The 18,227-nt window shown below is 38.4% G+C and overlaps 1 protein-coding gene across 3 annotated transcripts in view; it reads right to left on the reverse strand.

Annotated features, from left to right (window-relative positions):
* Nucleotides 1-18,227, reverse strand: part of HECW2 (HECT, C2 and WW domain containing E3 ubiquitin protein ligase 2) — a 360,698-nt gene that overhangs the window by 341,483 nt on the left and 988 nt on the right. The window contains exon 2 of one of the 3 annotated variants that reach the window (XM_036097301.2): nucleotides 17,742-17,848. The exons of 1 other annotated variant lie outside the window; for it this stretch is intronic. The gene's annotated coding sequence lies outside the window, so the exon portion shown is untranslated. Of the gene's footprint in view, nucleotides 1-17,654; nucleotides 17,849-18,227 lie in introns of those variants that run through there. One more of the 3 variants, XM_036097307.2, reaches the window with a different exon arrangement.

Below are 18,227 nucleotides of genomic sequence, written 5' to 3' on the forward strand. Positions count from 1 at the left end.
CCAACTCCACAGGGAAAGAAGCCCCCGCCCTCGGGACCCTCCCAAACTTCACCCAATTATCTTCATCTTGCTGTTCATCTGTGTCCTTTACCATATCCTTTAATAAATTGGGAAACATAAGTTAAGTGTTTCCCTGAGTTCTATGAGCTGCCCTAGCAAATTAATCTAAACCAAAGGTCATGGGAACCTCCAATGTGTAGCCAAGTTGGCCAGAAGTTGGACATAACCTGCGGACCTACTACTTGTGACTGGCATATGAAATGGCAGCGTGTGAAAGTGAGCCCTTAACCTGTAGAACCTGATGCTGTCTCCAGATACACAGTGTCAGAAATGAGTTAAATTACAGGACAACCATCTGGTATGCCAGAGGATCGCTGGGTGGGGGGACACCTCCACAATTTTGGTAACCGGAAGTGTCTGAAGTGAAGTGTTCTGTGTGAAAGTAAAGGAGACACACGGGAGGGAAGGACTGAAGTTTTTCCAAAACACCACCTCAGGTAAAAATAAGCGAAATAGCAAGAGAAAATATTAGACAGAAATAAGCTTCTATCATTAGGTAATTTTGAGGAAGTGTTTATTACACCAGCTTATTAGCTCATACCCAAACAACCATAGGAACTGGTAACAGAATTGGGGTGCTGATGTTAAATATAAAATAGGAGGCACTGGCTTAGAGATTGGGTGCTAGGTAACAAGAAAGAAGATGTTGCTAACTGAAAAAAGGTCCTAAACCAGTGACCTTTGTTTGTCACAGTAAGATAGTTGGCGTATCTGTCACCTGAGACAACCTCTAAGGCAGGGGACAACATACCGACAGAACCTGTTGCCCTAAGGAAAAGTAGATGGAAAGTGCAAGAATGGGCCATTCCTATAATCCCAGGTATTTAACTACCCAACACTGATATGAGCTATTATCACAAAAAAATCCTAGAACTAACAAAGGTCAGAGGCTTCCCTACCTTGTACAACTAAAACATCAGTGATAAGATGCCTTAACAAGCCTGTTTCTAGACTAATTTCATCCCTCCCTCAATAGGAATTAACAGCACTACATAAACCTTCTCACATTTTGGAAATTGAGAAGTGGACTATTTTATTTCCCCAAAATTTGTTGGGGGAAAACAAAGTTTTAATCTTAAATACCACAGTTACCCAGTAAGCCTTTTGTTTCACTTTAATGTTACACATATCTAAAAATAAAACAATTAATAAAACACATCATTGCAAACATATTTCCTTTAGAAATAGTTCATTGTTTTAACTGAAGAGCATAATTTGCTTCATTTGTTCTCTCTTTCTTAATATTTTTTTATTTCCAAATTTACCTAAAGACTTGGAACTTCATTCAAGGTCAAGTTGTTTCTTTTTTTTTTTTTTAAGATTTTTTATTTATTTTTTTTAAGATTTTTTATTTATTTATTTGACAGAGAATGAAAGACAGTGAGAGAGGAAACACATGCAGGAGGAGTGGGAGAGGGAGAAGCAGGCCTCCCACGGAGCAGGGAGCCTGATGCAGGGCTCGATCCCAGGACCCTGGGATCATGACCTGAGCCGAAGGCAGACGCTTAACGACGGAGCCACCCAGGGGCCCCTAGGTCAAGTTGTTTCTTTAAAACAATTGGGAAGTCGTTATAATCCTCAAATACATATCTAAACAAAAGTTCTCTATATTATGGTCGTTATGTCTGTATTTTCATTATATGAAAGTGTAATTCCTAACAGAATGTCTGACTGTGCTGCCAACTTAAAAATTCACAGTACTTAACTTCACCCACCCCCACCTCCTGCAAAGTGGAGACTAGATGTATGAATAAAATTAAGTGCAAGAAAACAACAAGTCTTAAAAAGCACTAGTCAAAAAACTAAGAAAAATTATAGAAATAAAACTTTGTCTCAAATGTCAATTCCTCCTTGATAAACACCAAAACTTATCCAAGAAATGCCTTCTGTCTACTTTTGCTGCATGATACTTTTCTAGCCTTCTGGTCTATTCAGCACTTGTGTATTTTCTCCTTAGGAAACCTTTATTTTATCATATTATTTACCTTCCTGCTGTGATGGAAGAAGCTTACATTACAAGTAAGGAGACTAGATCCTAATTTAAACACTATCACTAAGTGACCCTATATCCCAGACTACCAAGGACTGTCCCCATTTGTGTCTGCTGTCCCAATATAATCATCTCAAAGGTATCTCAGGCTGAAGAGAAATTATAATGAGCACACTACTAACTAGCCATGTGAGCTTGAGCAAGTCACAAAACTTCTTTGGAAATCAGTTTCTTCTTTGGCCAAATGAGAATAACCTCTATGCTACAGCTTGTGATTGTAGGAGATAACATAGGTGAAAGACATGGAAAAGTTCTATATAAACCCGTTATTGTTAACAAGAACACAAGAGAAATCCAAATGTATTTTAAGAAAGAGGAGCTTGCACTGTTACCCTTTAGCTTGCTTTGCACGACTCCAAAAGTCTTAAAAGATATCATGGAAAGTCATTTAACTTTGTTGGGTCTTGCTTCTTGAACTATAAAATAAAATGGATACACTAGACGATCCCTACAGTCCTCCTCAACATTAGAAATGTTATTATCATAATTACTCTAATCAACTTTCTCCAATTATCATAAACATATCTTTTATGTGGTATCCATCAAACAGGCTACCCCCTGAATTTATATATTTCTGTACCTCCATCACAGTCATAAATCCAACTTGCAAGCTTATTTGGCTGGACAGCGTGATTTTTTTATTTTCATTTTTAAATTATTTGCCCATTTTTTAAAGTAAGACTTCACATAAAAATTCTCATTTCTGTTTTCTCTTTAAAAAAACTAGCTTATCCAGCATCTTGGGGCACTAATCTGGTAGGAGCTGGGTAACAGCTGTCCCTTTAGAAACTGCATGTAAGGTCCAGCTTACCAGAGTCGTCATCTAGTTTGCTCCGCAGATTTATGTTACCTGCTTACACGGTGTAGAGAGTTGAGTTTGCTCCCCAGATATACAAATGGCCACTCACATCTATTTACATAACTAAACCTGTTACTTTCTATCCCTAAATATGTTTCCCCAATAGCCTACTCATTTATCAATGAAATTTAGACTATGAAATGCCGTGTTGGTTACTTATTCAAAAAGACTACAAGAATTCTTATCCCTACACTATTTTTTTATTTAGATGCATAAAAATAATAAAACATAGCAATTTAAGGTTTCAACTAGGATTTGGAAGTTGGATTCCATTTAATTTTGTAATTTATTTATTTCCTAATGCCTGACATGGCTTCAAGTCATTTAAAAAATTTTAAATTTTACCAACTTAAAAATGGGAAAACAAGTGAGGTAATGTCTAAGTCTGGGAAGAAGCATAAAATAATACTTAGTTGTGTCTAATGAAGAATGTATTATGTAGCAAAATCTGAGAAACTCATTAAGTTTACTAACCTATTTAAGAAAACTATCAAGTTGACTATTTCTGTAGATGCTGCCATACAAAGGAAAAAAATTAACAATATACTAAAAAGAATTGATATAGGTATGTGTACATCTATGTACACAATATTCACAATATTCACAATAGTGAAAAGGTAGAAGCAACACAAGTATCTATTAATGGATGAGTGGATAAACAAAACGTGGCATAGGCATACAACAGAATATTATTCAGCCTTAGAAAGTAAGGAAATTCTGTTGTATGCCACAACCTGGATGAACCTTGAAGACATTATGCTAAATGAAATAAGTCAGTCACAAAAAGGCAAATACTGTATAAATCCACTTAGATATCTACAGTAGTCAAATTCGGAGAGACAGAAAGTAGAATGATGGTTTCAGGAACTGGGGGGAGGGAGAAATGGGGATTTTTTTGTTTAATTGGTACAGATTTTCAGTTTTTCAAGATGAAAAGTGTTCTGGAGATTGGTTATACAACAATGTGAATGTACTTAACATTACCGAGTTGTACATTTAAAATGGTTAATTGAGATGGCAAAATTTTGTTATGTGTATTTTACCTCAATTTAGATATTTTAAAAATACACACATGGATGTTTAAAAAAAAAAAAAGCATATACCCATAAAAAGGGGTGAAAAAACAGAGATAAAAAAGGTGAAAAAGATAATAAATTGTTTCAAAATCTTGAAAGAAAGAAAGAAAGAAAGAAAAGCCAATCAAATGTAACATCACATTGTAGCAGACAATGGTAAAATTCCATAGGACAGGGAAGCACCTCTGGAAATAGCCAAGTAAGAACCTCTCAAAACCTGCTCCTCCATAAAAGCATAAAAGCTTTCCTACCAAAAATTGTCAAAAATCAACTTTTTCAAAATTATGGAAATTAACAAAAAGCTTACAAAACTACAATGATAATTTAGTCATGAGAAATGGCTGAATCTCAGTAAGAATACTGAGTTTTGCGGGATTTTAATTTACCCTGTTTCCATCACTCTATCCCTAGCATCACAGTACCCTTGAAAACCAGCATCCTTGCAGCCACAATGACTGAGAAAACCAGCATTCTAAAGGTCCCTGAGAAGGCAAAATGGGTTTGGAGTTCCCTCAAAAAGGCCCTCTCCCAGAGAACTGTCATTATTTGAACTGGCAGTTATCTGGAAAAGCCCCATTCTCAGGGCTTGTGTTTATCGGACCTAACTCAGAGATCACTCAATGGGAAAAACTCTAGCCCCTCAGCATTTGTTGAAAACAATTTTTTAACAATGAAAATGCCTGGGGCAGTAATACCAGCAGGGGGTGGGCAGGAATTTGGGGAATGAAGTGTCCATACAAGGATTTGAAAAGCTCTGACATATTCCTTGGGCTCTAGAAGGCCAGATACATATGCAGCACTATGCACATGCACAATAAATACCTGAGACGACCCTAATCTTTCACTTCTGGCTGACATTGAGCCTCTGTGCCTGCAGCATTGAAGGCTATGGCTGAGTTGTCAATGGCATGGTTGATGGTCGAAGGTGTGCCCCAAAATGCACCTGGAGCTTCTCTGCACAGACTGAAAGACTTATTCATTCCAGGCATTTAAAGAAATTTCTGTCAAATCATTAGCTGACCACTAAGGTAACCAAGCAGAGGCTTCAGTAGCCACATGTGACAACAAAAATGAAGACTTTACAGAATTTATTTAGAAAAGTCTGTAAACAAACAAATAACAACAGAGAGCAAAAACACCAAACCCTGGGGAGAGAAGGAAATCTCATTTTCAGAGTTGCCATGAAATATCTGAAATGTCTCCTTTCCAACAAAAACTTGCAACACACACACAAATAAATAGGGAAGTATGGTCCATACATAGGAAATAAAGTAGTAAATCAAAACATGTCCCTGAAAAAGCCAGATGGGGGATACTAGACAAAGCTTATTTAAATATGCTATTATAAATATGTTCAAATTATTAAAGGAAACCATGTCTAAAGAACTAAAGGAGAATATAAAAACAATATTTCACCAGAGAATATCAATATAGAGACAGAAATTATTTTTAAAAACACAGATTAAAAATTCTGGTGTTGAGGGGCACCTGGCTGGCTCAGTTGGTGGAGCATGTGACTCTTGATCTCAGGGTCATGAGTTCGAGCCCCACACTGGGTGTAGAGATTACGTAAATAAACATGTAAATCTTAAAAAAAAATTCTGGTGTTGAAATATACAATACCTGAAATGGAAAATTCACTAGAGGTGTGTTCAATACCAAATCTGAATAGGCAGAAGAAAGAATCAGTGAACTTGAAGATATGTCAACTGAGATTATCCAGTCTTAGGAACAAAAAAAAGAATGAAGAAAATTTAAGAGAGCTTCAGAGACCTATAGAACAACAAATATTGTATCAATACATGCATACAGGGAGTCCCAGAAGAAAAGAAAAGGGACAGAAAGAATAATGAGATAATGACCAAAAACATTTGATGAAAACATTAATCTATACATCCAAGAAGCTCAACAAACTCAAGGTAGGATAAACTGAAAAGAATTCCCACCAAGACACATCAGAGTCAAAATGTCAAAAGACAGACAGAAACTTAAACACAGCAGGAAAGTCTCATCACATAAAAGGGATTCTCAACATTAACGGTTGATTTCACATCAGGCACTATGAAGGCCAGAGGGAAGTGGAACAACATATTGAAAGCAGCCAAATAAAAAGGTAAAACAAGGCTCCTACATCCAACAAAATTATCCTTCAAAAATGAAGGAGAAATTAAGACATTCCCATTTAAGCAAAAGTTGAGAGAATCTGTCACTACCAAATCTGTCCTTCAAGAAATACTAAAGTTAGTCCTTGAGGCTGATATGAAAAACACCAAACATTAACTCTAAGACATAGGAGAATAGGTAAAGCTAACTACACAGTTAAATATAAAAGACAGTATAAATGCATTTTTTATAACCGTTTCTATTATCTGATTTAAAAACAACTGCACAGGCAATAATTATAAAAGTGCAGTGATAGGCTTACAATACATAAAGCAAGGAATGGAGCTATAGTGAAATAAAGTTTTTGTATACTTTTGAAATTCATCTTAACTAGATCATTTTAAATTTAAAAGTTTACTGTAATCCCCACAGCAAACACTAAGAATATAACTCAAAAAATATAACAATATTATCAAGAATGATAAAGACTTATGAAAATCCTCTTCTCCAGAAAAGCAACATGGGAATTAAAATGGCACACTAGGAAATAGATATTTAAGACAAGGCAAGGCAGTAATGGAAGAACTGAAGCATAAAGAAGACCTGAGGCATACAGAAAACAAACAGCAAAAAGTTAGACATTATCCACCTTATTATCAGTAATTAACATTAAATGAAATGAACATTCCAGTCACTCTAGCTAAACACTAATCGAAAGGCAGAGATTGGCATAATATATTTTTTAACTGATCCAACTATTTGCTGTCTAAAAGAGATACTTTAGATTCAGAAATACAAATAAGATGAAAGTAAAAGGATGGAAAAAGATATGCTATGCAAAGAGCAACTAAAAAAAGAGTTGGAATGGCAATACTAATATCAGACAAAATAGACTTTAAGACAAAAATTGTTACTAGAGATTAAGAAGTATATTTTGTAATGATAAAAGAGTCAATTCAAAAGGAAGACATAATAATTATAAACATATATGTTCCCAAGAACAGGGCTGCAAAACACGTAAGTATAAACTGACAGAGTTGAAGAGAGAAAGACAATTCAACAGTAGTTGGAGATAGCAAGACTCTATTTTTCATAGCTTATATAACAATTAGAAGATACATACATACAAGGATAGGTATGACAGCAAAAGCACAAGGATGAAAAAAAATAACTGGACTTCATTAATATTAGAAATGATTGTGCTTCAAATGACACTATCAAGAAAGTAAAAAGATAATCCACAAAATAAGAAAAATATTTTCAAGTCATAGCTCATAAAGGTCTAGGATCCAGAATATAAAAAGAATTCATACAACAAAAAAGTTTAAAAATCAGCGATGAATTTGAATAGACATGTCTCCAAAGAATGGAATTGGTTGCCCAACTTTGTAAATATACTAAAACTCACTAAATTCTACACTTACAATGGTGAATTTCATGGTATGTAGATTATATTTGAAGAAGGCTATCATTTTTTTTTTTAAATCAGTGAGGAAAATGGATACCAACAGAATGACTTTCCAAGATAAAAAATAAATTATAGTTTGTCTTATAATTATTTCAGGTCAACAAACATTCACTAACCCAGACTGTGCTAAATGCTGAGATGTGAAGATAAATAATAAACAGTCCTGACCCTTGAGGAACTTAGTTTTTAACAAAAAACATAATAATAAATCTTTGGAAAGAATTTTGATTCCTTCCCCTAGTTTTCACTTTCAAAATGTATAAAATGCTAATTTTACCATGACAAACTTCAATTGGATATCCAATTCCAGCAAACTTGAAATATTAGCAGGCACCCAAATCAACAACCAGATGCTAAAGAAAAATTAACTCAAATTCTATCTCTAGTTGCACTTCTCTCCCAGCACAAGAAGGTCCAAGTTGTGGTCCCGCCTCCCAGCCCTGACTGCCATGTTATAGTGTACAATCCCAGCTTGAGTGTGCCAAGGAATTTGCACGTCTCCATTTCCTCAACCTTGTCCCAAACCCCTTTCAGATTTTACAGGACCTAAATTTTATTCCTTTAGGGCCCCAACTCCTTCTTTCAAATACCATTAGTTACTAAGGTTCTCCAGATATATATTTGGTCAAGTCATCAACACAAATGCAGCTCCCTTCTTTTATTTCTTTTACTTACTAAAGATCCAAAATGGTCCCTACTAAGACCAAAACACCACTACCTGTGTTTGGTGCCCTGCACTCCAAGAGCCTGGCATTGATGCTATCTCATATGTTCTGTTGCTCCAGAACAAGAGTTGTAAAACAGATGCAGACAGCATATAAATTTTGTTTGGCCTGTGCTGTTCTAAAAACATTTTAATTACCACTCAAGAGATGTTTTACATACAAACTCACATTTTTAGCTTCATTTGGAAAATGTGAAGATTTGGTCATGTTGGACCCAAATTTCCATGTGACAACAACTAAGTGAGCTGAGTGGCATCCCTTCTTTCCCCTTGGACGAAGAATGCCCTCCATGGTCCTCACCACTCCACAAGGTTTCCATGCACAGCACATCCCGCTGGTTTTATCTGTGACCTGTTGGCTCTGGATGCATTAAATTTTAAGATGAATCCAAGCCCAGAGCGTCAGAAGTTGCTTCTGAGAATAAAGGTAAGACATCTTCCTTTATTTTCAGTTTTAGGTTGCATGGCCATGTTTTTCTGCCTTTGCCAAGCTCTCCTAGTTTCTCACTCCACCAACTGCTTCAAATTCCTGTCATCATTATCATGTCTGGCACGTAAGTATCACCCACTTAAATTACTCCAAGACACTCCTACAGAGGCATCTTCTGGCCTGGAAGCTCTGATGCAGGATAATTTCAGGCCACCCTGCAGAAAGCACTGAGGATCTCATCCATAGACTGAGGAAATCTTCATTTCCAGACTTACTTCTCTTTGACAATAAATGCTCCTCCTAAATTTCTGAATTCTGGTAAGTTAAAGCAATGCTTCTCAAACTTTACTGTGCATAATACTACACAGCTGGGGATCTTGTTAAAATGCAGATTCTGGTTCAGTAGGTCTGGTGCAGGACCTGAGATTCTGCATTTCTAACAAGTCCAGGTGATGCTGATGCTGCTGGTCTGTGGATTACACTTTGAACAGCAAGGAGTTAGAAGATGTATAAAGGAAGAAGGAGGTTTCTGAGATTAGAATTATCTGAATGACTTAGACCCCCAAGACTTGAATTTCTGCCATTTTAACACTACAAAATCTTAATTATTTAGTATCTGTGCCAACTTAATATCTGATTTATATATATAACAGCCTTTAATGGTCTGTGAGAAACAGGTGGTTCTTTCCACCATTAGGCATCGATGACTGTATATTCACTCCATGATCGATACTGAGCATGATACAGAGGGGTCAGCCAAGTTTCCATATATTTAGAGTGCTTAAAACCTAGCTGGCAAAAAGGCTAATAGGAAACAAAACAACTAGTATAACATCTAAAGCAAAAGATGAGAGGTGCCTGAGTGGCTCAGTTGGTTGAGCATCTGACTCTTGATTTCAGGGTCATGAGTTCAAGCCCCACATTGGGCTCCATGCTGGGGGTGGAGCCTACTTGAAATAAATAAAAAATAAATAAATAACTGTTTAAAAATAATAATAAATAAAGCAAAGATTATGAAGATATTGACTGCTATAAAATAGTGGTTCCTAAGAGGGTGCCATATTAGCATCTGGAGGGGAAGATGACAAACCAAACACTTCCCTCTATCCCCCCCAAATTATGATACTGATTCTGCCCACTCTTATTGTCAATCACTGACAAAGGAAGCTATCTATACTTCTAGGAATGCCATATTCTTCGGAAGGGTAACACAGGGAAACTACTGTTTTCAGATTGTACACAGAAACACAATGGAGATAGGGGGCCTGGAAGGGTAAGTGGAATTGGTGGGCATTCCAGGTGGGACATGCTTCCTGTGGTAAAAGTACTGAGGGAAAGATGAGTCTGGGGTATTTATGGGATGGAAAGAAGACCTGCCTAATAAGAGTAAACCAGAGTGCTCCCCTCACCACCACCCCATTCTGAGTAAAGGAAGCACAGAAAGGATCGCCTAAGAACTTGATGACCACCTATTAAGAAAACTAAAGAGATATTCCTTCACAGGAAGGCTGAACTAGTTTGTCTCTCAGGTCTTTTCCAATTTTTCTTCAGTTGAAGAAACAAAATTTCAATTTTCCTCTCACACATATTTCTAACCTGAGTAACCTGCCTTGCCTGCTGTTGAACATGGGAAATGACCAAAGAGAATATGACTGTGTAAAAGCCCCTATAAATTTATGAAAACAATAGCCTAAATGGCTGCATCAGGTAAATTTCTCCCCCTGCTCAGCATCCCCAGTTCTTCAAAACTGTTCTCTCTTACTTTCAACCCGTGTCATCAGTTATCTCTGTGACTCTTCTCTGAACCCCGTTCAAATGATCCTCATCCCTCTCACACAGGCAAGCGATGAGGTACACTTCTGGTCTTCCCTGACTACTCTGTCCAAAGGAAGTCTCAGTCACGCTCCATGTTCTATCAATACCCCCCTCTACAAAGCACTGACCACACTTCCAACTATACTTTTTTCATTTTTTTACTTAGGAAATATTTCAAATATGTATTCAGAAGTTCATATAGTTCAGAAGTATAATAGCAGCCCATATACCACCACCCAGATTTAACAAATAGAAACATTTTTGCCACATTTGCTTTGCAATTATGTATTTATTTGTTTATCATATCCTTGTTGCCTGTCTCCTTCTAGATTCTCTGTTGGACCTGGGCAGGGCCATGTCTAATTACTAACCTCTTTTATACCTATCACTTAGCATACAGCCTGGCTCATGTACAGCTCTCAGTGTTTGTGCAACGAATAATGCATGAATGGCTTCTGTCCTTGAAGTAAATAATGGTAATCAATATAGAAAAGTTATTAGACAAAACACAAAGACTCCTTCTTTATTTAAGTTCAAAAAAAAACGGAAACCAATCTTTATTGAAAAATGAGGGTTCAAATTTAAATGTGTGCTCTAACTGGACCCTACACATTAGAGTGGGCTAGCTGAGCAAGAAGCAGAGGCCCTCCCTTAGAGGCCCTCATCCCTCCTGCCCTGGGTAGCCCATGTACCTGCCTGATGACATGGAGATACAGGAAATGAGCTCACAAAGTCTCTTCTAGTTTAAAGATGCCAACTTAAAGATGGAAAGAACAAAGGAAAAGAGGTAAGACAGGAGGGAAGATGAGAGGGAACGAGGGAGGAAGGCCTATGCACAGAGAATCCAAGACCACTGGAGATCCTTTATTTTTCTAGGTTAGGTCAGGGGCAATATAGATCATGTCCTGAAAACTTCTGAGTATCAAGTCCATTTGTCTGGAATGAAGCCAAGCCTAAGGCAAAAGTATATAAAAGGTCATGTCCAATTGTTAGCTTTCTCCACCTCCTTCTACCTGTACTCCATGCCACCCAGTATCTTAAATCAAAATCCTAAAAGCCTAGGTTCCTCCTGGCGTGGTTCTCTACATGCTCTCAAATACCACAGATACACTTGTACCCTCTCCCCATCAAAATTAGTGGGTCTAAGTTCTATTTCTTTGTGCTCTTATTCTCTCAATGGGTCACGAAGAGGAAATATGGTTATTATTTAAAGGACTGTCCATCACCGAAAATATAACCTCCTTAAAACCCTTTATGGTCAATATGGATCTCCAACTTTGTCTAATGAAAAAATTTCTTAGTCCTAAGATTGTGGCAGATTGTTCTATTTGTTAACAATTCTTCCTTCCCTCCGTCCTTGACATCGCTCACTGTGGGCAGAGCGTATTATTGAGGTACGCCACTTGCTATAAGAGAAATGGTTTCTCATCAGCATCATGACAAAAACATTTCTCTTATTCCACAGATAAAATATTGTATGTGTGCCTTTCCTCTAAACAGCTAGCCTAGGTCAGCATGGAGAAGCAGTCTTATACTCCCTGCCTGTCACTCTGCACGGCACACTCATATACTCAGGGGCTGCAATTTGGCTGTACGCAGTTTTTGCTCTTTCTTTTAGTATTTCCTCAAGATCAGAAGGCACTACATCTGCTCTGTGAATGGAGTAGCATGCAGACTGGCTTCTAGGTACAACTCCTTTTCTTTACAAAGCTCTCACCTTCTTCTATGAACATGAAAACGAGTGCTCCGTAAGTCCTGCCCCTGGAGCAACGCTTCCAGTCTCATTAATGACAGCCAAAAGAAAAATCTCCTCTCTTTCAGCGCAAGTTTTCAGCGATAAATGAACAAAGCATCACCAAGCGCTCTTCCTGGAACAAATGCCAAGAGCTGATTCATTCTCTGCATGACCTCAGTGGTTTCATCCAACCATAAAGTGAAATATCTCCTAGTACGTACTTGATAGTAATCACTCTTCCACATGCTACTCCACTTCTATTAGGCAACAAACAGCCAACCGTGTCACTTGACAAAGGAATCCTGTCAATAACTTCTGGTTTCTCTTTGAGGACAATGTTTGTCTTTAGCCATCCGGCCGATTTTGCAAGTGTCTATTCAATAATATGACTCATTCTTACTTTTGCTACACGAGTCCTTTAATGTTGCCGCTAGAGTGTTCTCGTCTCTTACCTACCTCTAGCAATATAATATGTTAATTTTGTAATGGAAAGCATTATTGTGTGCTTGCCCTGGAAAACTTCAATGTATAACAGAGAAGCCACTGTGCTTTGTTTGAAAATGACACCAAAACATCCATGGCTTCATGCCACTATTGGACAGTTTCATAACAGGCAACGACAGGGAATGAGGAGCGAATGGATGGCAAACCCAAGAAAAAAAACAGTTTTAAGCAAGTCATCATCATACTTCCATTTGCACTTTTCAGTTCCAGTTACTGTTTTGAACTCCTCACTCTCACGGATTCCCTTGTTTTTATACATACAGATTTCACATTTTATATTCGCAGTGGGATTGAGTTCTCTGAGTATATTTAGGACATTTTCACACTTCGCAGAACCACTTTTGAACCACTGATCTGTTTTTGCAAAATGGGGATACAATTTAAGAGTAGCGACAACCAAATATATGCTATTTTGACAAACAAGAAGCAAATGACACAAAAAGTTTATTAACCAAGATGAAGTGCACTATTTATGAGATGTACGCTATATTGACCGGGCAGGCTTCAGAGCACAAAGACAACTTTTTAAATATTATAATGAGTTTTAAGAACATAATGGGATTTCACCTGAAATTGTAATCACTCTTGTGTCTTAAGGTCCTACATGCTCTGCCACTCCTATACCACTTTTCTGATTTCATTTCCAGCTCCCCCCAGCCGCCCCACCCCATCCGTGCTGGTCTTCTTGCTATATCTTTATCACATACTTCAGGCTTTCACATGGGCTCTTCCCTGTGCCCAGAACATTCCCCCTCAGGTATGTGCATGGGTAACTTCTCTCACCTCCTTCAAAGTCTTGGCTTAAGGTTAAGGTCTTTTTCTCCATGAAGGCTACTCAACTACCTTGATCCTGTTCTACCGTCCCATTGTTCCAAAGTATGTACTTCCTCTTAGCATGCTATATAACTTACTTACTCATTTTTTTTACTCTCTTATCTGTCTCCCATCCATCCCTCCACCCCAAAATAATGAAAACTTCACAAGGGTAGGGATCTTTTGTTTTATTCATTGGTACATCCTCAGCATCTAGATCAGATACTGACTTGTGAAAGGTGCCCAATAGTAGCTGAATGAATGAATGAAATTTTTTCATTGCTTTTCCTTTCTAACCACCAAACTCTCTGCAGATCTTTGAGAACTAAACAGAAAACGAGCACCATCACAGGTTTTTAAACAAGAATTATACTAACAGATTAGTATTCGAACTACACAGGGTCAGGAGATGACTTAAAGTTTAGAGAGGCTGGATGCAGAGAGTTTAGTTTTAAAGTCAGTCCATGAAAGAGGTTATGAGGGCCACAATTTTCCAAATAACTAAGCATTCTTTAGTGGTTTATTTCAATCCCACAGGACACATATCTATAGATATATGATCAGTGTTCATGTAAACATATATACATACACATATACGCATGCACACACATAAACAAATATGCTGAGCAAATTTAGAAGAAGCTAAAGACATTTTTTCCATCATATGGGTATTCTTCATATAAAAGCTAATGACTCGGGTCCTACTTAAGATGACCATACATCATTGTTTTCCTGGGACAGTCCCAGCTTATACCTGTTGATCCAGTGCCCCTTCCGGTTATTATTCCCTCTTACTCTCAAATGTGTCCTTGTCTGGACAGAAGAATTACATGTCACCCTACTTATAAAGGAGATACAGAAATTCCTTCCTATTCAGGCATGCTGACCTCAGTTTTGAGGATCTTAGTGGAGTGGGTATGGAAAAGGTGACAACCATAATTAACTATAACACCTATCGGCCAGCACTGCAAGTGAACTATTTCAAACAGGCAATTCTTCAGCAAAATCGTACAGCAACTGTTGCAGAAGTAGATGCCACAAGCTCCAAATATCTAGCTTTGGAACCCAAACCCCTACCAGGTCGCCTGCACAATCTCAAACCCCTATGAGAATTTTCGCACGGTGAGCAGGCACACCAAGTTCTTCTCTGTAAGCCCTCCATATGAAAAGCTGAGACCCAAACCCAAGACTGGAGTCAGAAGAGAAGATCGAAGGGGCGCCTGGGTGGCTCAGTTGGTTAAGCAACTGCCTTCAGCTCAGGTCATGATTCTGGAGTCCCGGGATCCAGTCCCACATCGGGCTCCCTGCTCAGCGGGGAGTCTGCTTCTCCCTCTGACCCTCCCCCTCTCATGCTCTCTGTCTCCCATTCTCTCTCTCAGATAAATAAATAAAATCTTAAAAAAAAAAAAAAAAAAAGAAGAGAAGATCGAAAACAAAGGTTCTTCTATTATCCTGTGGCCGAGAGCTTGGAAACTAGAAGAATGTTGAGTCACGTCTTCACAACAACACTTGTGTTCTGAACTCTCAGTAAATATCCCAAAACTGGACCAAACACTAAATCTTGAAATTTGCATTCACATTTGCAAGAGCCATGCATCTGCCAGGTCTGCAAATAGGTTTTGTCAAAGCTCTTCTCCCAAGTCCCAGAAGTTATCCCAATTCCTGTCAGCCCACAGTAAATGGGCAAGTGTAACTCTTCTTATTCTTGAAGACAATAATAACATAAGCTTAGAGCCATAGTAGACACTTAACAACTTAAGGATAAAAATATTTATTTCCTATACGTGTAAACAGATGGCAAGCAATGACCTCATTCTTCGATCTTCTATCTTCCTATTTCTCTTTTCTGTATGTATTTTCTGGTTTAATTTTTTTTTAACCTTTTTTATCTTTACATATAACAAATAAAAGACTAAATAAAGCAAGACTCAAAATCTGAGGACAGGAGGGTGTAGTAAAGAAAAGTCAAGGTTCCTTAACATCTAGGATGACTGTATAATTTATCAGCCAAACCACGGCACTTCTAAACGTCAAAAGGGATGCTTTTGATAACTAACATAGGTCAGTAGGAATAAGCTGGGACCATTGTAGACAAACTAGGAGTTCTGGTCACTCTCCTAATTCCTCATTCATATTCCCATACAAAAGACATCCTGTGTGTAGAGAAGTAACCTCTGCCTGTGTTGGATCCACCGAACTTCAAATAGAGCCCTCTCTCTTTCAGGCCAGGCCTGGCTTCTGACAATGAAACTAGAAATGTTTTCACGCCATGCTGCCATTCCCTATCCAACACACCATGCAAAACTGGTTCCATTTTTACCCAAGAAAACAAGCCACACACGAGAATGTGGATCCAGGCCAGGCCCATAGCAAGCCCCAGACCTGGAGCCTCGGGTTTCTCTTAAAGCAACACTTCACAAGAGAGACAGCAACCTGGGGAGAGGGTATACAGATCCAGCCACAGATTTAACAAGTATTTTGAATGTTAGATCTTTCGACGCTAGGGCACCCACTGAAACTGGACACAGCCCAAAAGCCACCTCTCCTGCAAAATGCATTCACCCAAAAGGTTATACCATCTGTCCTCAATTACAGGTAACAACTTTAGTTTCTTTGTCTTTTGCTGAGATCAGGGGTGAAAAGGGCTTTGAAAAGAATAAGAAACCATGTTTTTCTCTCAAGATCACATTGCCCAAGTTAAACAGAGCTAATGCTTACTTTTATTCCATACTTCTTATTCAGAGGGGTCAAACATCGCTCATGTTCTTCATCAAATCTCGTCCTGTGGCTGGTGAATATTAATTTACTGAGATATCTTCCCTCACAATCACTGAGGGAAGACCAGTTTTGCAATCTACAGCACACAAAGAACCTATAATGGTGGTTGGAGCAGAAAAGCTCCAGCTGGCTTATCTCAAATGTTCAGAATGACTTTGATTCTTCACGGACTCCACAGTCATTCATAAAGATTCACTGCCAAAGGCTGCTCAATGTTGTGATAGAGGCAATGGTAAAGCCAATGTCTTAAGCTAAGTAATTACAGAAGCTGATTCTATCCATAGCTGAGGGTCTGAGGGCAAGTGCTAGAAGTTAAGGAATCACCTGTCTTAGAGATGGTGGAAGAATTCATGCAGATTGGACCAAAGTCCTTCCAGCTAGGAGACACTATGAGTCCAAGGGGTCATTTGTTGAAATGAACAAGACCTAAGAAAGTTATGACTCTTTTCTCCCCATAAGTGGTAGAATAATCTTAAATTCAAAGACATTTTTGCTAAGAAAACTGTTTAAACTGCTTCACATGATTACAAATAAGACCAAAATGTGCCAAACAAATAATCAAAACAAATAGCTTAATGATGACTTTTTAAATGTTCAAAGAAAGAAGAAATTAACTGGTTTAGGAGATCCGATGATAAGATTATGTCTCCTTTGGGAGATCAAAATGATGTCTTCCCCACCCCCCACCCCACCCTACCCCTCTTCCAAACAGTGAAGTGGATAGTTTCTGAAAGATACAATGACCCTTTATGCCTGGCTTCTCTTGTCTGCTAGGGATGCCATCTGTCTCCCACACTATATAAACAATCCCTGCAGGAATCTTCTGATGACCAAACAGATTAGCAAGCTCCAGATTTTCACACCATTAATAATATCCCCATCCAGATTAGGCCTCTTGCTTTAATAATGCCAACGATAAGCCTAATAACTGATCCTTCTCTGTTTATAGGGACTGTGAGTGTCATTTTAAAGATAACCTCTCAGAACATACAGAGCCATCTGTTGGGAGGAGGGGGGTGGGGGAAGCTCTCTCTAGGCAACGAAGAAATGAACCCTTGAGGGAACAGAAGAAATAATAAAACGAAAATCATACTTGTAAGACAAACGCATACATGAAATTTCACCAGGTCTAACAGAGGACGCTACTAATTACATTAAAATCTTTTTCTTCTAAAAGCCAAAGTACAGAAAAGTGTTCAAGAAAAGACAAGTTTCACACTTTCACAAAGGTGTACATACACGAGAATTCAGAGTTTGCTTGACTCTGGGGCAGTGAGAGCAGAAACAGACCAGGAAGACGTAAAGCCTCCCAGCAAGTTTGCCTACCGTCCACCTCTAACTATGATGATCGCCGATGCTTGCCTTCTGGAACTTTAATATCGATCCCTTGTAACTCTGTGAGCTCTCTGTCTTGTCTCCAAAGACTTCCAACTCTAAAAGAAAGAAACGTGCCTGTAAAGATGTTCCTAAAGTTGATAATTATCAAGGAAAAACACTTGAGCACTGCAAAGGGAGGAAAAGACAGGCATGCAAGAGCCAACCTCTGCAGTCGCACGTCCTCGGAAACGTCTACGTCTAAATCTGCAGCCCCAGTTTCCTCCAGGCCCCAAGCCCCAGCAGAGGATGTTCACTATACATTCCTAACCAAAAAGAAATGAAGCCCCCTCTCCCTAAAGTGATGCTCAAATGGACCCAAAGGTCTCAGCTCCCTGGGGTAATCAAACCACGAAACACGTCCCCGTGCCTCTCACCCGCATTTCAGGGCAGGGGAAGCCGAAATGTCAAATGAATGACCGCGCCGGAGCGCGAGGA

This window comes from Halichoerus grypus, chromosome 4 (genome assembly GCF_964656455.1).
Source record: "Halichoerus grypus chromosome 4, mHalGry1.hap1.1, whole genome shotgun sequence".
Lineage (NCBI taxonomy): Eukaryota > Metazoa > Chordata > Mammalia > Carnivora > Phocidae > Halichoerus > Halichoerus grypus.